The 27367-nt window shown below is 42.6% G+C and overlaps 1 protein-coding gene and 1 long non-coding RNA gene across 8 annotated transcripts in view; one reads left to right on the forward strand and one right to left on the reverse strand.

Annotated features, from left to right (window-relative positions):
• Positions 1 to 27367, forward strand: part of LOC111248753 (extracellular serine/threonine protein CG31145) — a 129464-nt gene that overhangs the window by 52362 nt on the left and 49735 nt on the right. For 2 of the 7 annotated variants that reach the window (XM_086988985.1, XM_086988986.1), the window contains exon 2: positions 10971 to 11039. The exons of the other annotated variants lie outside the window; for them this stretch is intronic. The gene's annotated coding sequence lies outside the window, so the exon portion shown is untranslated. The remainder of the gene's footprint in view (positions 1 to 10970; positions 11040 to 27367) is intronic. 7 annotated transcript variants of the gene reach the window in all.
• Positions 1567 to 6217, reverse strand: LOC147756032 (uncharacterized). The gene is made up of 2 exons (XR_015327641.1): positions 2623 to 6217; positions 1567 to 2450 (listed from the first exon to the last, which is right to left on the reverse strand). It is a non-coding gene; the product is annotated as an uncharacterized LOC147756032 (long non-coding RNA).

The raw sequence follows: 27367 nt of genomic DNA on the forward strand, positions 1-27367 counted from the left end.
TCTAAGACGGGTAACTAAGTAAAATTCAATAATTATGATATCAAACCATTATTCAACCGCCGTAATTGAAATGAGATATTTGTTATCTGGAAAACAACGGGGAAATCTCACAATGGACGGATTTCTTGTGGATCGCAGTCTCTAGATTGCAGTGGGCATATGTTTGTGCCCGCTGAGTTCTCGACAGCTTAAGTCTTGATGCCTGTATCGCTCTACTACAGTCTACGCTGACTAAGTTCAGCTTTGAGGAATTAAATTTCTACCTTTATCTCATTATCGAACTATTTATGTTTGGTTATGACTACCAAACTCGTGCGTCGAAAGCCTGATAGAAGTAAAGGCGCCACCATGTTGCATCAGCAAACAAGTTTATGATATAGTTTCAAATTGGACGTTAATGTTTAGCTAACATTCCCAGCACCTGGATAGAAAATTTACGCAAAAACTTATTTGCGAAAAACGTGGCTGGACAATAAATAGGTCGCAATGTTAATTCGTTCGTTAGCTGTTACGTAAAGCTGCCAGCCGGCCATCGCCGGATACTGTCTTCTAGTCATTACGACTACACATATTCATAGACAATACATATTTTGTCAAAATTCAATATTATGTACATGCTTCTATTAAAGTAAGCTAAACGAATAGTAGGCTGCTTGGTAGAGCTTTCTATTAGGAAGAGGCAACGAAATAGGTTACGCGATCAACATCTTCGAAGAGACTTGTATGTTACGAAACAGAGAGCATCTTTGCTCATGAGATATCATAATATGACATGTCTATAGTGCCGCTGAAGTTTTGCAATACCGATGCTATCGACAAGATGGCCGGAAACAAATGTGTAGGCAAACAAAGTTCGCTGTTGCAATAATTGAACTGATCCAACAAGGTCTCCGCGATCTTCTGTAGTGAAAGATAAACGTATACGTGCGTTTCAATGGAGAATAAAAATCGTGCTAATAAAAACCGCGGCCTTTAGGCGTAGGCGAAATGTTATGGTACAATGATAATGCGTTTGCCTACTAAACCGAGGGTTGAGGTAAGGAATCTGGCGTAAACACTGTTGTACATGGAAAGGTACCCACCAAAGACATGTAGTATTTGGAGAGTGAAAAAGAATATAGTTCAATATTTCTCAATCGGCTCTTCAGATTTAAAACTCGTAATTTTACGGACGTGTACATCATTCACTGTACATGCGGTACCGTTGTATGCACACGCCTGAAGAGAACTACATGAATCTTATTTTTACTTCACCCCGTTCATACACGTTGAGATCAAAGGCCTCAGTTGTTTACCGGAAGGTAAGCTGACACTTTCAGCTTTCGTAGTTACAAACTTTTGCAGTTCGGCAATCCCCCGATTTCATCGTCTTCGAAAACAACCGCGTCTCACCGTCTCGTAACGTTACACGAGACTTGTTCCAATTGTTTAGCACCTGGCATTTTTATGGAATCTATAAACATCTACTATTATATTAGAATACAATGCTGCACACGTTGAATTTGACAGTGAACAAACACCGTCAATGAAAACAACGACCTTCTAAAATTGACGGTGAAATTTAAATATACTGCGACGTATTTTAACATTTTTTATTTCTTCATATCCTTAGTCTATAATAAGCAGCAGATCATCTCAATAATCGCATTTAAGCGTCAATCTGAAGGAAAAAAAAAAACACTAATTTCACAGGTAGACGAACCGTATGTTAACTCCGATTCCAGCTTGAATAGCAGTTGTACATAGTCACAGATGTGATGGACCGCCTGTCATATAGGCTTCCTAAACAAGCTTCGTTTTTTGCAGCTTTTAATTTTCCCTTGTGTTCTAGTGACGCTTCTGCTGATCTTAACGATTAACAGCGTTGTCAGCAGTTCGCTGACTTGCCATCCACTACTCATACTCGCACATACTCACAGCTATAGCCGGTTCTGAGTAACGCACCACCGGAGCGCTAGTGTTGGGTCTCAGCGTTGTGGTCATGGTTCCTGGAGGCAGACGAGCCGGGGCGAAATTTTCTCACTGTTTTTATTGACGTTTTTTCGCACTTTTTGGGACGCTTTAACGCTATTGCGCGGTGAAAATGGAAACGCTGATAGATTTCGAGCACTGCGACCAAGAAGAACTACAACAAGGGCCACCGATGCTGCGATAGGTGTAATGCGCTACGAGCTTCAGTTCCATCCTCGATTTCAACTGAGGCCTCAAGCCCGAACTCTCAACGTATGTCTTGTCCGCTTGCTTGGTTTCGGTGATTGCTGCCGTTCTGTAGAACTTCATTGATTAAGCTTGTTCGACGTCAGTTCTTAATTTTCTATCACCAATTCATGTGCTTTCCTCTAAGGCGTTTCGTTTTCCCATGGCCTAGCTGCACTGACTGAATGACGACGACTCGTGGGAGATAGTTCTTGAAGGAGCTAGGCAGGTCATTTGTAGAGAGGTGAAGTCAACTGCAATTAAGAAAGAGAAAGGAACTATATAGTAACCAAGCGCCGGAAGATGTCTGAAGGTTAAAGCAATTTGCCTGATTTGTCTTTCCCTGTAGCAGTAGCAGTAGCAGCGGGAAAGGTAACAGTAGCAACGCAGGGAAGCATTTTCATTGGGCGAATACACAGTACTCACCTGTCTCTCGCGACTGTTCTTGTATCTGTGCAACGCTAGACACTCTGATTTAGCGTCTTCGCAACCATGTGAGAATCGCAAGCTGCATTTGCATGTCCGCTAGCTGAGTCTCTGCTTGAGCAAGCAGCTATTTTTCTGTCCTTGCTTTGCTAGCTGATACCTTACGGAGCGTTCACGCACCGAGAAAAACCGGTGTGCAGGCAGTCCGGGGTGCAAAGAAGGCCATGGCAGAACGCACTCGTGGAGGCCTCGTATATGGAGTCACGCCAATGCGCGCTGAAGCGATTCTGGATCCAGATCCTTTTGTCAGTATTCTGGCAATGTTTCGCTTTTTCTTTCTACGGCCCGATATCTGTCTTCTCTTCACAGTTTTCTCGTTAGTTCGCTGGGGCAACTTCTCCGGCAGCTCAGCACTTTCCACAGAATCAATTATTCGATTGTGCGTCTTCATCGACGGCACCAGCGGCGGCCACGGGGAACACTTTAATCCGGTTGCCCCTCAGAGCCGCGTCTTCTGTCGACTGCTGCTTTTGGCGCATTTTTCGTACCTGCTCCTGTAACATCCTTCTTTTGCGGTAGCTGACTTTCCAGACTCTCTGGTCAGTGCGACCTGCACACCTTTTTCGTGCTTTAAGTCCTTCTGGCCTGGCCTAAATGTATCTCTGAGCGGGAAAACAGAACAGGGTGGAAGATTTGGAGAAAGGCAACACACGATGAAACCGACAAGCTTCTTCTATCGCCGACAGTGGTTTCATTCTAAAACAAAGGCTTTGGAACGCGCGCGCCAACTCCACGGTAGTAAGTAGTCGTTGAAAACTTCCCAATAGAACGTAAAAAACGTTTCGCAAACGATAAAGCTCGCGAAAACAAGCGCTACACAGGATGAGAACAAAAATCAACTGAGCTGATCCTTTTCGATAGGTGCCAATGCGCAACTCGACCGACCAAGCAGACGATTGAACGACAGAAAATTACCGAGGCAACTAAACGAAGACTTCCCGCTAAAATGGGCTGTTATTTTTGAAACGCTGGCGCGAATTTCACCACCCACCGAATGTATCAGCAAGCACACAATGGAAAATGAATTCACGCTCAGCAAGATGTAGGATACAGACACAAATGCTTTTTTTTCTTAATATGGATAGGTCGATAAAACAGGTGATTTTTACCGTACGAAACAGTTGAAAATATTAGATGTTCCAGTACTGTGTAATTAAACTATGGTTGAGCTTAAGATGTTTGGAACAGTGTGCTGGACTAATGGGCGAAGCCGGTACACAGTACCCACTAGCAAATCAATTGCTGATAGCTTTATTATGATCGTGTATAGTGTCGAACTACACTAACACCGGAACAACTGCGATTCACATAAATCGCGCTATACTTCGTTAGCGATGGAAGTACTTAATATGCAACACTCGGCCGCGCTACGCACGTATACGTTCCAATATATGTTCTAGGATAATCCACATTCTGAGCTCTTAAAAGTTAAGGTACCAAACCTCAGGCCTATGGTAGCACCCGCTTTGAAGCTAGCTAAGGTTTGATGTAGGGACGTTGCTCGATTGTTCACCGTATTTCTGAACTGTCTCAGTTTTCTCAAAGAAAATCTTCCTCTACTTAAACCATTTTTGTTGAGCATCGCACGTACGTACTTCGCCACCCTTTGTAACCGACCGTCCTTAAATCGAAGCAGACGTTAGTGTACATGCGTTTGGCCTCTTATAAGCCACTAATTTGCTTACCTAAGAGTGTAAGCCAACGCCAACGCCGAAGAACTTTGACATCTTTTGTAGAGTTTAATGCCTGCGCGTCCACCCATCTCGGCGAAGTGACAGAGCACTATTGCAGTTTCAGCCTGGGCCTGCGCAACCCAGAAGAGCATTGAATTCTTTTGACTCAGCTTAGGAGCTTGTTGATGAATACGTACTCAGGAAAATTCGTCCCCATGTTAAGTCCAATTATGATATGATATGATTATGATGTGAGTTCAGACGAAGGTCCGTCGGAACAGCCGCCTCGAGAACTTCCTACTCCATAATAGACATTAGCAGCAGCTTTATTATCCACCGCAGGTCTTTTATGTCGTGCTATGCAAATGTACCGGATCTGGCTGCTCTTCGCATTTGACTTAGAAGAAGTTTACATTAGCACAATCCCCTAATGTTCTTCAACACCTTGAACTCAAACGACGGTCCAACATGCTTTAGGAGTCGTTTCTTCTGGATGAACATGTGTAGACCCTGATTATCTCCTTGAACCTGCGCATAATATTTCCCCCGTAAAGTATGCCTCTCGTGGACCTGACAAACTGGACCTGGCAATCTGGAACAGACGCATAGGGGACAAGCCATAGACACTTGCTGTCTCAAAGGCTCGAATCCATTGTCCAGGCCTCAAGTAATCAGGAAATCGTAGTTTCGGCAGCAACAGAACCTTCTTCACACTCTGTTGAACGCTGTACCACTGACCGTCGACTTGTAGCTTCACCATCCATTTCGTCCATTTTGGCTAGTTTTTTGAGAGGCCGATTTCTCCCTCTTCTCCAATTGTAGCGTCGACGTACTAAGACCGGCACGATTTATGCACTCCCCACCTTGTAATTGAATTTCCATGACAATGGAAATACCTACGACTTCACTCGAGCAGCACTACATATGCCCCATATGTGTAATCATATAGCAACAGATATGATTTTGCAGTGGAACGCGGCCTCGATCAACCCGTCGCTAGATGCTGCTATTTCGATAACGTCAAACCAGCTCTTCCTACTACCGCGGCTGTGTTGATACTTGAATGCTTCGTGCCTTCGTCGATGCACTCCGTGTGTCACAATGGCACACTTCTTGTTATTGCCAGATTTGCCTTCAACGCTAGTAGTTCTTCTGGTGAATATTGGTCAAATGATGCCACTATTAGCAGTGTTACGGTTCGTTTGTATTGGAGAATGTTCGACGCCAGCAGATCGCATCTGTTCGTGAAGATTCGCGAAAATGTGCCTCACACTAGCGACAAGTAGAAACAGAACCAGTTCGAGCTACAGTAACAAACGGTAGGCGACAACTGGCAGCTGGCGCTTATCTTCTCAGATTCATTAACGGGTCGAGATGACACCGTAGACATGTGGCGAGGCGTATGCAAACAAGCATATGTTAACGAAGTGCGCGGTAGGTTTAAGTGTAACTTTGAATGGGATTGAGTTGCTCGTGACTTTTTTGTAACTTCAAGACCAGTCAATAGGCAGAGAGGCCAACATGTGCGCAGGCATACGGACACGGTTAGACTGAGCTGTGTGCTAAACGTCAAACACACATTGTACATTACACGTGTATAGTACGTACATCTTACGTAGCAACTTTTGGCAGGAGTGTTTTTGACAATGGTGCGATTGAAAGAAACATGTTACACGTTGATGTTAGTGTTATATGATCCGTTCAGTCAGGCTGATAGTAGACGCACAGCGTCGTGCCACATCGAAGTGTTAGGGTATTGTAATATATTGTATTTTCGACTTATTACTGGTACTTGTATTAGCTGATACTTACTATAGCATTATATAATAAATAGCAAAAGTACTACAAAAGCGTTACATTTATTTAGTGTACAGTGAAGAGGCACGACTTCGCATGCCGAAAGCCTTTGTTATCGAAAGCAAGTGACACATTGCTGACTAAAGCGCTTTGATGGGGAAATCGTTAGAGAAAAGCCTCTATTGTAAGACCAGAAAATCTTTGACGGACGTGTCACAAGGATCATCGTCATTGACCGAATAAAAAAAGTCTTGTAGGAACTCGAGGCGTTACTGCCATCTGTAACAGCGCTGCGTTCAGCCATGATCACGCGGAGAAGCGATCCCCAGAGCTGCTGTTGCTATCACTATCGTAATAATTATATAGATCACGACCGGCGGCAGCCTGGCACCCGGCATTCTATGTGGGGCTGACATTGTGCGGCGAGCTAGGCCGTGCTGGTGTCAGCCGCACTCCTGGGAGGAATCAGTCCGTGAAATGGCGATGCGCCCGCGGTGGTGAAGCCAGTGGAAAATCGTTTTTCCACAGGGCTTTGCAATAGCCAAGAAAGTTTGAGTGCCGTTACAACAGCTAAGAAACTATTACTAATATTACAATGACTACAAACGGTTCTGACGACGGCTGAGACAGAAAAACCACAACAGTAGCGACATCAGCCTGCGGCAAGGATTGCCATCACGAAAAGATTTTGTCGCTTCATCTGTAGCGCCTAGGACTCCGTCGGCTTTTTCCCCGTCTTCCTGTTGGCTGCCTACGGCCTTTTTTCACCCGCCGCATATATGAAGCCAGCACTATACCTTAAAAACAACTTCAGAGCAGATATAGCAGTTCAACGTGGTTGGAGGAGCGTGGCATTTGAACAGACTATTTTGATGTTCGTTTCAACGATGCCAACATGGTCCGTTGAGGTTGAAGACCGTTAACAACGGCAGCTATAGAGTTATTAAGGTTAACCCAATAGCGGTTACAGAGCCTGCCGCCAGAAGCAAATGATAAAGAAGGGGAACTTCCAGCTCAAGTAACACTGGCGATAATCACAATAGCAAGAGATTTCGTAACGCTTTCGTAATTGGCGTAACTGTAACGTTCTATCGAGTTGAGGGCATTTCATTACAAACGACGCAAGCGACGATCACCAATACCCTCATGCGCCTATTCACAGAATATGTCGATGAGTATATAATCTATCATTAAAACACGAGAGAAGCATCATCAAACCCCTGGAAGAAGGGGGAACTCGCTCGTGGTAAAACATAACGTTAAGTGATATGCGGCAAAAAATACGAGACGAAAATAAGGTATGTTACCAGTTCATTGACAAATGAGAGGTTAACACGTTGAGGTAACTTATGTTGAATAACCGGCGGCACATACAGCTGTTACACTATCAACAAAGCATTAACATTAGCGTAGCTCAGCTCGGTTGACGTGGTCCTACCAGCCGCAGACGGTGTTACTCTGGCGCAGAATTATGCGGCCGGCTCAGTAACTTTAAATGGGCTGGAACCCCTATAAGCCGGTAGAAACGCATGGAAAACCTGCTTATCTATATCGTTGTGTATACGTCGCCGTCGAACGCACCTGGATCGTGTACTGGTTCCTGAAACGACAGTGCTAAATGTGATATTCAAGGCGTTTCTTCAGGTACCCTCAATCTAACAATCGAACCTGAGCCGATCTGAAATGTCCGACAAATCGAATAAGCCGTTCGAAACGAACGGAACTATATAGGTAAATGGAAAGTATGTTTAATTAGAACAAATAAGGCAATCCGATATATTTGAAACTTTAATTTACAAAGCCTTTCTCTATTAGCAAATTCAATTCGTAGAGTGTACCCAATTGTTGCAGACAATTGCGCATACAGCCGCATCGTAATCACATTAACAATACTACGAATAAATTGCCGTGTACTCGGACTTCATTTAAATCGTGAGGGATCGCTGTTGGGTCTGAAGGGTATTTGAAAAGTTCAATCGCATACTTCTATGATATGGAGATATATGTCCAGCAATATAGATAAACGTTTATAATTTAAATAAAGTGGAAAGCATTTTAAGCATCTCTAGCACAAGCCATATTCATATTAAAAAAATAGGGGAAAAATCAATTGGTCCTGAATTATCGTCTTTATAGAGAAACCAGAAGGTCCTGCGCAAGGCCAATTCTATAATCTGATATTTGTTTGAAAGTAGTAAACGGTATGACTCGATGTTTACCATGATTACTTTGACGAGCGACGTTAACTTGCCAGTGAAGTGACTGAATGTCTTGTAGTCACCTGTAAAATGTTTTTTCAACGTTTGGTCAAAAGGCACTAACGCTATAATTAGCGGAGTCATTTACGGGCCTGCCACCCACAACTTCATAACGGTATGATCTGCGTTTCCGCATCTTCTGAACTATGTATGCTGTTTGACCACCGCTAGTGCTGGTGATAGCCGTACTGAGCGTTTCTTTCGTCGCTTTCTTAATTGAACCCCAACCAAAATCATGAAAATCGCCAACGGAAACCATCGAATAGGGAAGCGTTTGCTGCGGGCGTCCTGGCAGGCTTCGGCTAGGCGTCATTCAGACGTAAGAAGCGAAACCGCTACTAACAAACGTCAGAAAACCGAACAAGACGGGAATAACAAGCAATTACTCCAGCGAGGATAACAAGTAGCAGAAATAAGTATAAAAAAAAAAAGCAAATAAAAAAAATAGATAGAAAAAAGCCTGACAACAACGAATGGACAGCATCAATATTTGGATTAATTGTAAGATGCTGGCCAACTGTTCATGGCGCTTCTTGTAACACACCGATGACCTGCAATAGACATGGCGGTAATGATAACGACGACGGGGTCGTTTTTAGCTGAACAGAACAAAAGTCAGTTATTATTCCAAAAGTTGTCGAGAAAAGACACGGCTCTATATTATAGATATTCTAGTTTCAATAAGTATATAGACGCCGGTCGCAAGACACATTAGAATATGTATCTTTATTGTTACGAAGTCACTCGACTTTGAAGCAAAACCTCTTCGCAGGTGTACGGCGACGACGAATCGCTTCTATTAATGTCCTACTTTATTATGATAAGGCGAAAATATTAACGAAAGGTTGTACAGAAACGTATGACTACTTATCCGATACAAGATCTACAATTAACCGAAAATAACTACACTGAAAAAGATCCAACGATCAAATTGCTGCGACAGATAGAAGTAACCAGTGGGATCTCTGTTGGGAAGGCTTCTTAAAAGTAACTAATCTTCGACAACGTACGATGACGACGTCAACATAGGGGATCAAACGTCTAACTGTCGCTTTCTACGCTCTTCTTCACGTAATGTAGGTCGCGCATTGACCAGCGGCACGGGCACGAATCAGGGAGCGGCAATGTTGCTTCCGGCCCTCCTTGTCTAATTGAAATCTTGGTCTGCGCATTCCCTCCCAAGCAAACTAAACTGCTATATCAACGTTATGTAATCATCTGACACTTTATGGATGAGTGCTGAGTATACGAAAAAGCTAATCACACAATAGCTCCTGGATCATCTCATACTTTTCCTCGATTTAGTCCAGCCAATATCGCTGATGGCCGTTAGCATTTTCTGACGTACCAGTACCAATGCAAAGATATGTCGGTCCTCGCCACGAACGTGTATACGACAAAAACAGAACCAAACCAAAACCCGTGATTGGCGACAAAAAAACTCTCTGCTACCGCGCTAACAATCCAAAACGACAAGTCAGTGCCAGCTATCGTTAACTATTGGTAACAACTGGTATCTCTCGACAGAACAACGGTATCATGCTGATTAGGGGTGCACTGCCGCTTAATTCCGTATCAATATAATATTCACTTCGCCTATACAGCAGGTTCACTATGAGGCACACTTAATGCTTGATTTATTCCCATCATAGTACTGGACCGGGCTCGTCAGTGGCACATCTCTGAGGCCCATCTGGGTCGCCCGAAAAAAAGCGAACGTTAAAATGGACATACTGAACAAATATGTTTAGACAGTCTTGTCTAGTAATAGCGCTTTCTGCCTCGTCGTGTCTTCAAAGCTGCACCGATCTGATTCAATTGTGTCAACTGCGACGACCGCTGACCACTAATACGGTGCATGACTTAGCTATGCAATGGCTTCCGGACATGACTGTATAATGTCAAACTGCCGAAAGACATAAACCGACGGAGAGATCCTACCGTTATCCCTGAAAGAGGACATTTGCAGTTTAACGTTGGCTGGATACGTCACTGGGCATAGACGGACTACCGATAACTTCACGGGTAAGCAAAGGAAACAAGTCGATGCTGGTCTCGTTAGAACGTTAAATCTGATTGGGAAGTCAAATTCCGTGTAAACCCGAATCAGTATTTGGAATGCGGACACGTTACAAGATGGGACGACTGTATAAATTGCAGTTGGATATGCTACTAGCTGGACGGTAATGAAGTGTGATTATAAGTGGATTGCCCTTTTACCATCGGATATATTAAGCATATTGATTTTTTCCAAACGTTATTAATTGTTATACTGACCGATAAACAGATTGAAAATCTAGACCGAAAGGCTCCGATATTGGTTGGAGTCGTTCTGCCTTTACACGAAATGCAGCTTCACGATCGTGAAAATATTATTATCTTAACGTATAGTAAATGTAACGAAAATTTTAAATGCCGAAAAAAGATCGTAAAGCAAACTTCGAACGACCCGGTACCGTTTAGAAATGTCGTGTCATATCATTTGAATAGAGCGCCCCAATATGGCTAGAACGCTAACTTGGCGTCGAATTTAAATCAGATCCTTTCGTTTTTATTCCAGGACTATTTCCACAATGAACAAGATGGGCTGTGATTTTCGAATGAAATCAATGTGGCCTACGACTAGAAGGCAAGCTGTTGAAATGCATATTATTGTTAAGAACCTATCAAGGGTGCTATTGTCCTTTAAAGGCCCCATATGCTTAACAAGAAATCACTCCAGCTCTTTACGTCTTAACTTAGTCAAGGACATTTCCAGTATCGATAGTGCTATAGTGTTATAAAATAAAATAAAAAAAAGGTAGACAATCATTATTTTTTTCTATTTTGTTAGATTAACAACTGAATAATCTTTCGTTGTTTCCTGCATAATCCATACAGGTATTTCAACACCACGAGGACTTTTTCTTTTTTATATATTTGATCAGATTGAAACCCTTGACGGATACATTATTTTCATTATCGCCGACTTTACCGATGTACCCTACGTAAAAGGTTCGCATGCATGTCTAACCTCAGAAAAGTTCACAGTTCAGCAGTCCGCTCAGATTCTCGTATTCTTCAGTCGGTCTTATCTTACACATTTCCACCGTAACCGTTACGTTTTCCTACCTGCGCGATTTTCCAAAGAATACCCTGCCTTCCGCATACTCCACACCGATTCTGCATGCATTCCACTTACCGGTCGCTGAACCGATTCGATTAAGAGGGTCTATAGGAGCTACATAGCTCCTTGGACCTCTAGGCGCTCCAAGGCCGCCTCTTTCGCTTCTTATTGCCACCTCTGTCGTAACCAGGGCCATCAAAGCATCCTCTCTTCGTCTATAAACAATCAATCGGAAACCATGATTACGTTTTCGATTTTCGTCTGCTCTATTCCTATAGAAGTTGCTGTCAATAAGCATCACGTACATGTTGCATTAGTTGTAATAACAATTGCGTGTACACTGTCAATACTAAATAGATAGGGAAACAATAGCGACAAGGTTTTACAGTTTTTTTTTTTTAAATTGATTTCGGTAGTGACCCTGGCGACGCTGGTCGCGGTGGTACGATTCAATTAACTCAGCTCAATTCGATGTATGGCCCATTGTGACAAGTCGGCCGTCTCTGGCATAGAAATCACTCAAAGCTCCTCTTGGATTATTGCTCCGGTTTGTCGTCACCAGTTCTATGCGATGGGTGAATAGAGCTAATATTCGCGTTGTTTTGGCCATCATGTTCACTGTCCAGGTATTGATTTGTTCCTTCTAACTTCGCTTCTCAAAGCGAGTTCGTGCCGTTGATTTCTTTGGCGTCAGATCCTGGATATGCGCTGACGACGCGTCTTCCTTGCGCTTTCAATTGCTTAAGTGTCCGAAGCTTCAAGCGGCCGTTGGGATCGCCCATTCTGTACCTTCCATCAGTTCGGAGCTTTTGCTCGACAGTTACTTTCCATCCGCCCTGCTGCTCGATTATAAGGAACATTTGTTTACGCTTACAAGCGTTCAAAGCGACGATGCCAGTGTTGTTTTGTGTATCCGAAATAGTTATTGACAAGTTGTCATATTTTGTATTTGCCTACCACTAAGTGCTGCCGTAGAGCCGTGGCCTACCTGCTGCTATCCTGTGGTAGCTGTTACCGTCACTGCGTGTCTGCAGATTGTTAGAAGATTTGCTTGAATATGTTGTCTTGTAGCATCGTGTTTTTGCTTGTGTGAAAAAAGAATCGCTTGATCGCTTGGACGCGCTATCTGGCCCATTAAAAGATATCTTCTTTTCAGTTTATCGTGCATTAACATCTTCATCAGCGCGCACGAGCTGACAAAAAAAAAACACTTCTATTATTAGGTAACATGCTATAATGCATAATGATGTTTTCTAAAAAATCAACATTTTTTTTTTTAATTTCCGCTAGCAACTAAGATGCTGATCTATCGGCAATCGAGCTAACTGAAAATGTTACTAGCGTCGAGACAGAGGGTATTCTGTAAATAATTCCGCTTTATATACCTGCAATTCTACGCAATAATCCTCTCAATGCACGATCCCGAGTGTCTTTTTTAGCATCAGCCGAGTGCGCCTTGACGACAGTCGATGTGTCGAACAATAGCAATTATTAAGCTGCGAAAATTCTATAGACCAGCTAACAAATGTCTAGCGATATGATTCGTATCTGTCGAGAAACCAGCTCAATTTGCAAGGACACACACATCAAGTTCCTTTTAGTACAACAATCTCTTGACTTTTTGTCGTCACGCACATCGTAGAGCATCACAGCTACAAGGGGGACAGTGACGTTGAGGACCATACGAAGCTCATTCAGTCGGAAGAGAAGAACACATTGAATGCCGCTATCCTTTCAATGTGGCTTCAGCGTAACTTGTATTGCTGGCTGAACAGTAGCGGTTTTTATGATTGGTCACGCACGTTCTATACTAGCGGATCTGTGCAGCATCTTCACTCTATCGGTCACTCGGGTTAACTTCGAGTTTCTATTTAAAGCTAGTCGTCAGATCGGCCGCGAGCCTTAGATACCAGTTGGCTGTGATTTCTTCCTGTTGCACATATATAATAGCTAGATAGATATTAGCTTCGCTATTGATGGCTATAGTTTGTGCGCGAACAAAGGATCGCGCTTTGCGAGAACTCAGACTGATCAAACAGACATCAGACGCACGAAGGCGACCGGATGGTCAGACGGATCCAGCAAACGCACACGTTTAAAGGCAACAGAGATCTTTGTCACTGATATTATCCGAGGTAATAGTCATATGTTTATTACACAGATTTTTTGCTAGCGAGCGACTGCTAGCGACCAAATACACCTCCTACTTAGCTAAGGATACCGGCAGCTCTATCGTAGCGAGTCACTGAATCAACAAAGTGACGAGTGAGTACATTGAACGGAGTTGGATGGGAATGCCGGCATGTAGGTCTTATCGGAATAATCGGCTTTACCTTCGCACAACCGCGTCCGTCCATGTTCGTTAATTAATCTAATCATTTAAAAGGCGACCAACAACTGTGTTGAGGCGTGAGCACATTAACATGACCATGTGCTTGTTTATGGTAATTCTTTAGTTTTCGAGAGTAATTCATTTTCAAATCTAGCACAAGAATGGCCAATATAAAATGTATGATCTTTACTAAGACGGCGTGGTGTTTCCGCGTGTATTGGTACAAAGAGCTTAGATCTGAGTCATGATGACACATCCGAATCGTATTGGCTCAATCTATAATACGAAGACATTTTGAGTTCTTACGTCCGTTACCGGTACTACCCCGCTGATTATATGCTATAGAAAAGAAGTTACCTTCCCTGAGTTGGCTAACCTCGGAGCGTCTGTAATCTTCAAATGTATGCAACATTTCGAGGGCAATTACATTCGTTCTGGCCAAGTCGTTTATATACTTAGCAATGAAGCAAGCATTAGGTCCGAAAGCAGTAAATAGAGGGCTTTTTTCCAATGAGAAGCGTCAAAGTACGCCCCACAGGGTGACCTGATGACCCAAACCATGCAAATCTAGTGACAGGTTACGAAATGTGGTCGACTTGTAGGCGGCGATGTGAGGCAATCCCTTCTATAGACCTGATGGCTCCGGTTCTCAACGAGATACAAGTAAGCATTTTCTTCATCTATTGTCGAGCTTTACTGTACAATTAAACAATGTTAACGTACTCTATAGCAAGTGGATTCTTGAACTGCTTTCCGAGGTCGCCTTGACCACAAAAACGCGTTATTCTAGAGCATCATTCATCTGCGGTTAACATGACCAGTTTTTACCCCTGTTTTTTCCTATACACAACTAGTCAACATTGCGGTGCATACCTACCAGCGGTGTGTTTACCTCGTTATACGACCACGCTATGATCGTGGGATCAGTATTTGCTATGAGATATGCAACTAGCTGGTCTCTGAACGCTTCGTTCCGACGCACCTTACAAACACGTTATTTAATGACGTATAGTATCAATCATCTGTTAGGTTCCTGTGCGAATTTCGTTGTCCGAGGCGTTAATTAAAATTTATTCAGAAAATGTTATAAAAAATGATCGCCGTGGCCGACGATATCGGCAGAAACGGGAAGTTGAAGTTTTTCCCCTCATTCTGATCTAGTTTATCAGAATCTAAACTTAAATTGTTAGAGCGCGAGAAAGCAACTGCTGCTTAAGGTGTCACAGTTAGTTGGTTTTCATAAATTCTCGTGCAATTTTACGAATAGTATACTATTGACTGTCGTGATCCGTGCTTGTTCTCGTCTGAAGCGAACGTAGGTTTGTAAATGTTACGTCGGGCTGTCATCAACACGACCCATAAACGTGCCTGCAGAAGGCATACTACATTATGATCTGCCTACAATTAAATCGTATCCGTGTCACTCAAGACACCGAACAACTGCTCGTAAAATGCCGCAGGAGCTTATTGTATGCGTTCGCTTTCATCAAGGCTGCGTAGACTGTTGGCACATTGGCTAAAAAAGATATTTTTCGTGGTAATGGTAACCGAATTAAGTATAGGCTATTTAAGAGTTATCTTTGATCGTGCGTTGGGCGACAGTTTAACTTGTAACTAGACCTAGTTCGGGACAGAGCAAATGCAAAAGCCTACGCTACAGGATACCCGTCTACCGAGCTAAATTGTCCCGTTATCAGCTAGACACATTTAATGCATGATTTTCTATAGATCGGCTATCGTCGTTGTTGATGCCCAGTTGAACTAATTATTTCGAGATCAACAATTGCCTTTTAACAACATTTAAAAAAAAAACCGCTGTTATAGGCCGAAACTATCTTCTTGCGGCAGATCTATAGGCAGTCTTGCGATGGCCCAAATGCGTGTAATGACTTGTTCTCTTGAGGTCGTCTAAGACAAATATGATATTTTCCTATCGTATTATACAACTGTGTCATAAACGTGTCAATAAAGCTGACCGATCGTACCTACCGGCTTGAAGGCCACCCGCTCTTACAACTGACAGCGCATCTCGATGACAGCCACGCAGACGTGTCTCGATGCAAAAAATTCATCTCATTGCTTCAGTTGACTGTTTCCCATTTTATCGGTCGGAGATACAATCATGCGTTTTTTTGACAGCACCATTTCAATTAAGTGACATTCTATTTGATTGTTAACAATTGTCCGTTTAGGTACCTGTTTCACGCTTTCGGCCGTATAACGTCCATTCGCGAGGCAGTCGTCTACCCGTTTCCGCTCAGCCTCGTGCAGCTGAAGTTAAACCCTGCTTTTCGCCATTCAAATTCGATAAGTTTAACTAAATGTGGTCTCCATTCGTCCTCGATAATTTCTTTTTCTAGCTGCCAAGCCAGACTGTTCGACTATGCTCTATCGTAACCGCAGATTATTTTTTTCTCTAAGTCAGTTTCGTTTAACGCTTGATCGATCGAGGAGCCAATGAAATATAATAAGTAAAATTTTCCAAATGTCTTTACGAACACAGTCAGTATGTCTGAGGGCATCTATTTTTGCGTAGCTTAAATCCAGCCTTGTTCCCCTTCAGCAAACTACTTAGATCAACCGCCGTGCATTGACGTCTGCAGCTGACACGCGACCTTAAACATCAATTATATGTGAATATGGTTGTACCGCCATCGGTACAGATGTCGCCAGACAGTCAATATAATCTGTTTTAGACAAAAATGTCGACAAAATGATATCTATGTAAGCGGAAATGGTAGATCCCGCACAGCCTTTACCCTCCTGCGCTTATGCCCTCATCGACGACATCGGTAGAAAATAGAAGGAAACAAAGAAATGTCGTTGTCGTTAAGGTAACGTTGCTGGCGACATGGGTAATGGTGGTAGTTGATTCTGCCGATGGTCAGAGTCTAGCTGATACGTGTTACATAACGTCGTGTCAGATGGGTTTCGGCCAAGCTAAGCTACCCGTCGCAGCTGTTAGAGTTAGATCTAATCGAACTGGCAACGCTCATTTGTTTACCAAGCTCAGTGCTGAACAATCTGCTAGCGATTCAGCTGTTACGGTATAACGGACGTGACATTGACGCTTCATGGTATGACGCCGGTAGTTGTGGTAATAGAAAGAATACGATGCTCTTATTCATATGCGTAAATTTGTTTTGCGTTCGACCCTGTTTCTAGGACGGTATTTGTTTTGGAGCTATGTTTACTTTCTGCATCTTTTTTTATGTTTGGGGAAATCCGACAGGACCTCTTGATAGCGTGAGCACGTAAAAAAGACAAACAAACATTGCCGGAAGTTAAACTGTCCGCAGCACGATGCTAAAACTCCCTTTCAATATACTGTTATATATATATGTTTCCTGAATCGTCAGAACCCTAATAGTACGTCTTGAGAAAATTCGAGCATCGCCACCCCAAAAACATTCCGTGCAAAAATTAGTTAATTCCCTTTAGGAATTAGCCATTCGTTGAAGCAGCTACAAAAAGGCGAGATTGGATAAATCCTTCTCTAGTGGTTCTGGCACAAAAAAACTCTTTTTAAAAGGTTTAATTCTTTTGACTTGATTCTGGAAGAAAGCCTAGATTCTTTTTTTTACTCGAATACTACTCGTCTATACATATGGTACACCTGTACTCATGAATTATCTGGCGAAGTGCACAAACGTGTATTCAGATCGTGGATTCTCGCATACACCGACGAAAGAAAACTATGCCATTGATTGACACAGTGACTGTATCATCGCGCGAGGTCACAAGCGACTGGATAGCTAAGGACGCTGTCTCAAAAATATCTAGATAAATTGCAAAAGGTCACGCCTTAGTCGAATTGATATCAGGACTTCACTGGACACATATTACATAGGTCGAATCAATAAAGGTGTCAATCAACTCTGAGCAGTCATTGTAGAATATTATGGATAGCTTCACTTGGAGTCCTCTTTCTTCTTGTTACTATTATTGTTAATTGTAATAATTTTTTGTTTTTGTATAATAGACATATTATTTGGACGGCCTAGGATACAGCCAGAGAAACGCTTCTGTTGAATTTTTAAAAAAAAAATCGAGCCCGTACTGTTTTTTTTTCTACCTTGTTCACTGCTGTTCATCTGTCGACGATCATCTATAAGCGTATATAGATTGTCAATTGGTAGAGCTTCGGTTTGGTGACAAGTTGGCACTGGTTCTCAAGCGACGATGGCCATGTTCTAAATGAGAAACCCGTGTAGGCTTAAGAGAGGACAGGCTCGAGGGTCTCCTTTGTGCAAAGCAGGTCAACGGACAGAAAAATATTCGATGTGCAGGCACAAAGCAGAGAGCTTTTTTTACGCCGACGGTGGCGCGACGGCTTCTGCAAGTTGCTAGTCAGAAGTATTTAAAAAAGCAAAATAATAAATGCTTATTGACAGTTCCCACAGGATATGCACGGAGCGTGAATCTTACATGGAGATCTGTGTCTATTAGGTGTAGGCATGTATAAATTGTTAGAGTAAAGTCTAGAACAGTCGAAACCATGTTATTAGCTACTAGCTGCGATGAACTCTACAGAATCTCCGACAGACAATAGATATATAATGCATCGAATCGCCTATGATCCTACGCTAAACTAACATTGAGCGTGCCTGTCGACATATGTTGCACGCGTACGACTAGTAATGATCGCGTACAGGACGTCTTTGCTAGACCCTTTACGTTGACAAGTAACGAAACGCACAAAGCAAGTTCACTCTATGATTATATGTGACGTTTACATTAAGAAACAATCCGTGATTGGCGTCGTTTTGATTAGTCCTCGTTTTTTCGGACCTTTCCTTACCTTTTTACCTCGCACACGTCCAGGTTCCGTTCTTGTCTATGCTGTAGTTTTTCAAGAAACGAAAATTTCGAACAACTCTGCGGGTTACTGTGCGATTTCTGTGGAAGATATTCATAGTGCCATAGTGATCGTCGTCGTCCTTCCAGCTGTGTCCTCAACAACCGAGCCACGACGTCCGCCAAAATTACTGTTATTCCGCCTATGACGATACAAACGGACTGTTGAACCTTATCGGATGAAGGGAAGTATGGTGCATATATGTTCCCTATTCCTTTCCGTTTATTTTATGGAATTATTAGACACGCCTGATACAGATGCCAGTCTTCGGCAGACGCATCGAAAAGCCCAAAAGCAACAAAGTAGATTGCAGGCTTTGTAACAGCAGCAGCGGCGGCAAGAACGACCCTTATTCAATTCTTGTTTGTAGTATCGTCTTCAAGCAGAAACGCTTGAAGAACAACGGACCCCCGTGAATGTAGTACTGGAATAAATCAGCAACAGAAAATGATGTGCAGCAGCTTTGGTGCGTGCGTATGTGTGTGAAACTACGTATGGCTATGATGTACTAACTTGAAATGTCACATTGAAGATGATTGAGTAGTGCCTCCCCACGAAGGCCAGGCAGCACAGGCTGGTTGTATTAGCTTTTGCCCTTCATTTACAGTGCGTCTTCATTTTTGCGATATCTGTCATTTACAAATGGATGCGGCTTCTCCCACAAGAGTTTCTGCATAACATCCACGACTTGAACCATTAGAATAATAATCACGAAAGACATCAAGACCTGAGCCAACTAACTGCAGGACACTATACAAACCTCTAAGATGTTCCAGCGGACAATCTGACGAGATAAAACCCAATTTAACCGCCTATTTAGGCTACTGCGTGGCCTGGTTGAGTCCTACCGTGGATTACATTCTAACCTAAAATCATTTTAGATGATTTCCGCGCCTACTCGTGTTAAACGGCACCCGGCATTCCGTCCATATCGTACGGTACAACAAGCATTCTTCGAGCTGCCTGCTAGTGCCTGACTCTAAAAAGCGAGGAAGTTGTTCTACGGTTCTCTGGCTTTCGCGACATGTCACTTAAATATGCATATCGTACCCGAGGGCTAGACTCGGGTGAAAGATAGAAGAAAAGCTAAACAACATGTATAGATTAGGGGCAAGGGCTGTCTGTAAATAAAATGCGTCTGCCCCACCTTTTGTCTTGTCCGTTGCCCCCTGATTTAGCTTTCTCCATGCCTGACTCTATTCTAAATGATAATCCTCCGCACGCGAGTCCAGGCAGATTCCGGTCGACGAAAGTTCGCCGCAATTTTAAAAGCGCGTGCGCAAAAAAAAGAAAATTCAAGGTAGAGACGAATCCACCGAGGCGTCAGGACAACCTGTGTAGCCTCACATCGGTAGGAGGTAGGCGCTACTATTGTACAATAGATTCAACGGCGCGAATAAGACAGCGGGAAACCAGCTAAAGAAGGAACAACACGTTGAAAGCTGGCTAAAGAACGAGCTGAATTTTCTTACTACTGCGTTGTATCTCCATGGTCGTGGCTTAGAATCGGTATAATATTGTAATACGTCGTTCTCTTTTGACCCATAATGGGTATTTGGAATTGGGTTGATTGGTTGGGTGGATAGCTAGAGCCGCAACAACTGTCGGTTACAGGACTGTCGGAATCGAACGAAATCAGCATAAATAGGATGGGCTGTCTTATCAGCTAAGATTTATCAGTGATCTTTTCGTCACGATGGATAAGTGGTTATGACACATACATAATTAAACCGGTGCGAATATATGGGCTGTGTCCACTCGTTTCAGCCGAGGATTATGTATTTAAAAGAAAGAGAATATGCTTGGCAAACAAATTGACAGCAGATAATGGGGATATTATAATTATAGCTACATAATACCTTATTTACTCGAGCGTATAAGTGAAGACTTATATAAAAGCCATAGCCGAACGCTATTTTGCTTAAAATAGCATAAAATATTGAGACAACTATGACTAAACAAATCCATCAAGTAACAATAGAGTTTTTGCCCTATGTCCGACATGTGTAATATATCGACAGACCCAGTCAGCTCAACTAACTCAATTCAACTTAACATCACAAGTTCAGCTAAAGTTTTCCTGGCTGAGTCAATACCGCCTGGATGGTCACAAAATGAACGGATTTATTTTACGTTCGATCGATTAAGGTTCATTGCTCACAGGGGCTCGTCCGAGCAATGCGTTCCACTATCTCTGCCGTTTGGGCATCGGTAATCGATTAAATTCATTGGACATTTGTATATGACAGTTCCTTTGTGACACTACGAGCTAGAATCCATGTTTCAGAATGAGACTTTGTGCGGTAAAAGGATTTCAAAGCTATGTATTCAGGTACAAAATTTTGCTCAACGAAATTTTCACAATATTATGATTGCATTGTGCCATCACAAACTTATAATAGCCGAACGGAACAAATCTTCATAAGCTATACGATTAAATCCAACAATGATGACGGTATACGCTTCAATATACATGTGTCTTTTCGTCGTACGCGATCGATACAACGTAACGAGATGGCAGCGAAGACCGATTGAGGACATGTGATGATCAATGGGCATTGTTTGCACTCGAAAGTCAGCCCTAAACTTCTACAACGTATTACCTTTCAACTTCGCTACCCTTGACCGACCGTCACGTACATTATTGATCACTATGGTCAATTATGCATTTGGCGCGCTGCAATCGAACTCTTCTGACAAGCTCGGGCGACGGAACTAGGCGGTTCTGAACAGAAGAAGACGTATGAGGCGAGGAAGAAGGATCATAAATCTTACACTGATTCTCTCGCTGACGTAAGAGTCTAATGACGTATTAACAGCAGCAGCAGCAGCAGCAGCAACTGTCAACAACGAGAATAATCTCTAATTTCTATGTGTGGCAATCAGCAGGAGCGCCCCTATCTTCCGCTGCTAAATTAGAAAGCACCGTAGTAGAAAAAATAAAACTTTATCTTATAACTAGATAACTCCGCGTACTAATACTCGGTTGAGTTGCAGAAATTGCGATGTTCACTACGGTGTATTACACTGCACAAATATTTAATTTATGCAGACAAATACTATGTTTTTGCATCAACGCTAGCAAAAACGGACAGTTTAATGGCACTAAGAGAGAAGACTAGAATAATTGCGATCTCCTTTTACACAGAATTCCAAACTACACTAATAACACTTATAATAGTATCTATAACCATACACAAACGCATGACTCCACCGAGAATTTACTTGAAAATAACAGGTGGCCCTTTTTGTCTGGCTTGCTAATCTTGCCCCGGTTTCAGATGCGCAATTGTGAAAGCTACTCATTTTTGCCAAAACTTGTCAAGAATTCGGTGTTGACAGGACCCTTATAAGCACCTTTAGCTTGCTAACTGAGTTTATCGAATGACGCAAACACCGTCGTCGTCGTCCTCTGAAAAAACAGGCCAAAAACCTCGTAAGCTACCCTTCTCGATCGGTGGAAGTGACCCTCTCGATACCGATCTGCGACAACCACTGCTATGATTTGCTATACTTGTATAGAACGCACGCTCAGTCAGTATCGGCTAGAGACGAAATGGAGAGACATGATCGATTGGAAAACCTGCAAGCAGAGCGTTGAAAAGCATAATAAAATACAGAGCACAACATATATTGGGAAGTACCATAGCGTATCCATATGTTGTACTGTACTAACTGAAACAACTCGAAGTTTCATTGTCTCGCATGATACTTCATATAGCAGATATTTAATTTTGTTATGCTTTCGGCCAACATCAAAGTAAGTTAGGACAAATTGGATGGCACGGACCGCGAACGCTATTTACACCCACGGCAGGTGCTATTTCGTAACGCTGCCAACTTCGTTAGGGTCCATGGGTGTCCTTCAAATGCACACACCCAATTATAGAGTTAGAGGAATGTGTGGATTGCATTCTATAGCGGCAGTTGCGATTTTAGTTGAAGCCAGAAAAATTTTGCTCTTTAGTACGATACATTCGTCTTTTTCCTAGGTAGTCACGGGTCTTTGCGAGGGTAAAACGTTGTCAGGCTAAATCCTTGTCCATCTGTAGTCTTTCGTTTCTCATTCCTCTTTATAGAGTCGGAGCGAAGCTGTTACGGTTGACCACAAAGTAACAGATGGTACATACACTTCTTCCGACGTTATCTCTATGTCCTATCACTCTTGGCTCACACTATCGTCTATTCCGTGATCGTCTGCGCGTGCGAACGCCTAGGTGGCTTCTTGGCTACATCGCAGAAAGCAGTTGTGACCTATGCTTTGACCAAATGTTGAAATCTTATGGACGCCAATAGTAGCAGTATCAGTTGATTCAATATCAACACTATATTCTAATAACATGCGTTGTCCTAAGTTGTTGGCTGGCAGCACATTCCTATTCGGGGTCCCTATCTGCTGATGGTATACGCTCGTTCGTTATGTACGGCTATATACTCATTGTATTACTAAAATTTAACTTTCAAACTGGGCTATATCGATTGTTTTCGTATAGTTTTTTTACCTCAAGCATAGTCAATATTAACCCTTTCATAACTTTAATTGACGTATTCTATCTTGATTACCTCTGTTATCTAGTCATGGGCCTTAACCTATGCTAAAAACCGTTGGATTTTCATACGGTCTTGCGGTTCGCGCAGAATCTAATGCGGTCGGTGCCTTCTCACCACGATGATTGAAGCCATTGACCCAAGACAGTATTGTGCTGACAGTATCAAAGAGTGTTATTCCCTTTTCTCTATGCGATATGTCCTCGGTTCAATTCGAGCTGTGGTGAAGTCCATTTATCCATGACGGACCGTCGTTGCCACCACTGAACCGTAGCAGCTGAGGCAGAGGGGCGGATTGGTGGATACCAGGAGCACAATCCAAGGAATAGACACACACACACACACACATGAGGTCAGACGGGCTAAGAGCACATATTCTAGCTGGCCCAAGACTGCTATTGCAACTGCGACAACTATCAGAATAGACTGTTTCGTTTTTCGTAATGTTGGCTAGTACTATAATTGTCCGCAGCCGGGCAGTGATAGCTCCGCAACTAGAATCGAATCACTCTACTGGGCTTTGTATGGAAGGTACTAGGTCGTAGTAACCATTATTCGCACTATTGGGGTTGGCCATGGGTGTGGCTGAGCTCGCGGTAGACATCGGCATCGTATACATACATATCCCATGGCAAGTACATTGAGGCGTATAAGTATCGAACATGTGGCAGTTAAAGAGGCTGATTATAAGCAGTGAGCGGCTGACGCCAGAAGTGTATCTCTGCGAGCTGGGACGTTGCTGAATACCCTATTTGCGGTTGTCGTTTTTACTATCAGTCGTCGTTGCATAGCTATTGCTAGCCGTAGGTGCAATGATCTGTTTAATCTAATAGAGCAAATGATTTTGCGAATCGAACGTATCTCTTACTATCCCTTGACCAATATGCCATCGACAAATTGGTCTGACACGGAAACTGACGAGAGAGTCAAAGACAGCGTTCGAAACGATCAGGGATGGTGGACGGCTGCACCGATGAACATTGCCTTCTGATTTGTCAGATTATAACAATTAAGTACTTAAATTTTTTACGCACAATATATAGTTAGTGATCATACGATAGGTGATAACTTATCATTCTTTTTCTAATTGTAATGATTATCTTAGGTACTACGGGAACGAGAGAGATTAAATACTGTTACGGAGAATTTATCTACGTTATAGATAAGGGATATTGGTTACCCATCTTTCCCCTTTTTCTTTTGTTTTTATCTACTGAGCTTGCATTGTATCAATAAGAGCAACTCGTTCTGTTCATTGTATTAAAAAAATACCTTTTTTTTTTTTTTTTTTTCTAGTATAGTAAATCCAGTGAACATCTCCAAAATAGAATATGGTAAAACGTATAAAGTTTAATTCCAGTATCAACTCGCCTACGAATCGCGTGACTGGTACAATGATCAATTTTTCACATATTTACCTTTGTTTTCTCTTTTGATTTAGAGACCACAACAAACAACAAAAGTTGCAAACAACAAAAAGCAACAAACTGAACAGAACAAACTTACCCCGCGAACAACCTCTTTCGATGGAAAAGATGGGAGGCCATCCTGGTGACTATCACGTTGAAGACTTGGGAGAGCCACTCGTGATTTTAGTGGCTTCCCGCTCCCCTTTGGCATCACACTTTACAATAATAATATGCTGTATCTACACCCCATATCGGGTCGGCCATAGCCCTGTTTATCACTGCAGCTGCACTGTCGCCTTAAGAACAATAGCAAGGGAAATAAGAGAGAAATTGGCCTCCAGCGAAAAAAATAGCTCAGATACGCTTTGCATTCTGCTCCCATTGATTTTTAACTTATTATCACGAGCCCGAAAGCTACCAGTACGCCACCGTAACTAGGACCAAGCTTATAGCACTTTGACCGCCAGATCGGAATAAGCCGACATGTTTGGCCAGTTGAAATCAACTGCTTGCGCAGATTCTCGTGAGCTCGTACTGCCGTGGCAATTGCCATGATTAAAAACTGATCTCACATACATTATATGGATACATATATATATTATCTATGTGGTGTGATATTTATCTACATTGTGCCACGTTCAGCGGGGCGTTATCAGCAGCCAGACGCCGCCGGACCACAGTAAACTGAGTTGATGTTCGATCTCTTACATGAAACCAATTAACAAGATATATTCACAGTATGATTTTGTGGTTCCGGTGGACGCGGTTACGTGCAATCAACGGCGCCGTTATGAAAGCGACGGCGTGGAACACATGCGGCGGCCGTAGCAGCAGTTATTTCGGTGTTGATTTTAATAATGTATCTCCGAGCGGAAAGATTCCGAGATCAACAGATGATGATAACAGTAATACTGATCACGAAATCGGTGTGTGGTATATTTGCCAACTGGTATTCGATCGGTCAGGTATTCTGAGGATGATCGTCCGTCGAAAGCAACGCTTACGTGCGTTCGTATGTATGTGTACCTGTCTCGTTTTATACTTATGCGTATATACGAAAGTATATAAATATATCAAGTGTACAATATGATGCGCCCATATAGACACACCAGCACAACGAGAACTGCATTTAATTGACATAATGAATCAATCGGGGGGGGGGGGGGGGTCGGCTTAAAGCATGAGGTGTTGTAAAAGAAGTTTTCTACTAACATATTGTATTACGGGTGCGGTTTCGTAGTTGTACGATCAGCCGCGCCTTGATCCGGACATGAAGTTTTACGTATATGAGAATGTCACGTATACGTTAGCAAATACTGGCTCTATTAACAGATAATTGCCGAGCAATTGTCATTATTACTGGGATATGGTAACTGTGGCTGGGGATAATGTAACGAAAGCATTTCACAAACACGGTATCGTCGACGTCTACACCAAAATACTTTGAACATATTTAATTTATTGCGATTGATTTGAACTTGTTGGGGTTATACTATAATACATGATATAGGTTACGCTATGTTACACGATAATATATATCACATGTTTTTCAAGATCCTCGACTCTGGACTCCTATTCACTCAGTTCTAATTCTTACACCTGCCAAATAAGCTACGTAAAAATGTTCACACTATGTGAGAATGTGTTGAACAATAGCAGATTTCGCGGATAGCCATAATCAGACATGTTTTGTCCCATCTTTCCCCTTTTTCTCTTCCGCCGTCATCTTCCATTTAACAAGTACGTCAGTTTGGATATGATAGCACGTATCCATAATCAATTAACTTCGTTTTCAACACGTGGTCGCCTAAAATTATAATAGGGAAGTATACCGTTTATTGGGAGGAGCTATGGAGCCATGGCATCGGCAGCAGCTGGCAACCTCTAGTAGGATATCCTGCTGCTCCACGCACGTTTGCTTCGATTCAAAGGCCAGCCTTTCTCGGTTCCGCTTGGCGTTCGTAGGATTATTCGTACCCGCAGCTCGAATTTACGCAGGATCGGTTGTCGTCGGGGTACAAGGTTGAAAAGGCGAAGGCCCGCTAGGACGCAAAACTTTATACTACCATTACCACCACTGCAGTTTGACGAGCGAGCGCGGCCTCGGCGTAGGATTCAGGCGAGATTTGCCCGTAATCAGAGGACCAGTGTTGAGGCATGTTAAAGAAGAACTACACACTTAGGGTGTCCAAGTTATGGGCTTTGGCCGTAGGTGAGCCTCGCCCGATTCCGCTACTGCTGCCAGTTATTACGTTGAGCCCGCTATACCCAAATGTATTTATATTTTTATTACATATAGATCACGTTTTGGTTTCATCAATAGGTACGATACAGGTGGGATATAGAGACAATAACGAGGGAGAAACAAAATATGCTTGAGGGATCGTATATTCGGATATGATTCTATAACCAGCTTGGCTATATAAGTACGTAGAGGTCAGAACAAGGTTTCGATTTGAGGAGGAAACCTCTTGTTTTAACGGAAACGACAGGTGCTCCATTCGATTCAGTTGCTCATCTAACAAGCATAATTGTTTTTTTTTTTTTTTTTTAAATTTAATCAGCATTTTTTTGTCGCGCGCTAGAACAACACACTTGCCCAATGCATTTTGCAATTTTCCTTACATTTCACATAGTAGTCGGTTGGATTATTGGTGTTATTAGTAATAGTCATGATCTACAAGCCTCACAAATCGCAAATTAC

This window comes from Varroa destructor, unplaced genomic scaffold (genome assembly GCF_002443255.2).
Source record: "Varroa destructor unplaced genomic scaffold, Vdes_3.0 BEIS01000004.1, whole genome shotgun sequence".
Classification (NCBI taxonomy): Eukaryota; Metazoa; Arthropoda; class Arachnida; order Mesostigmata; family Varroidae; genus Varroa; species Varroa destructor.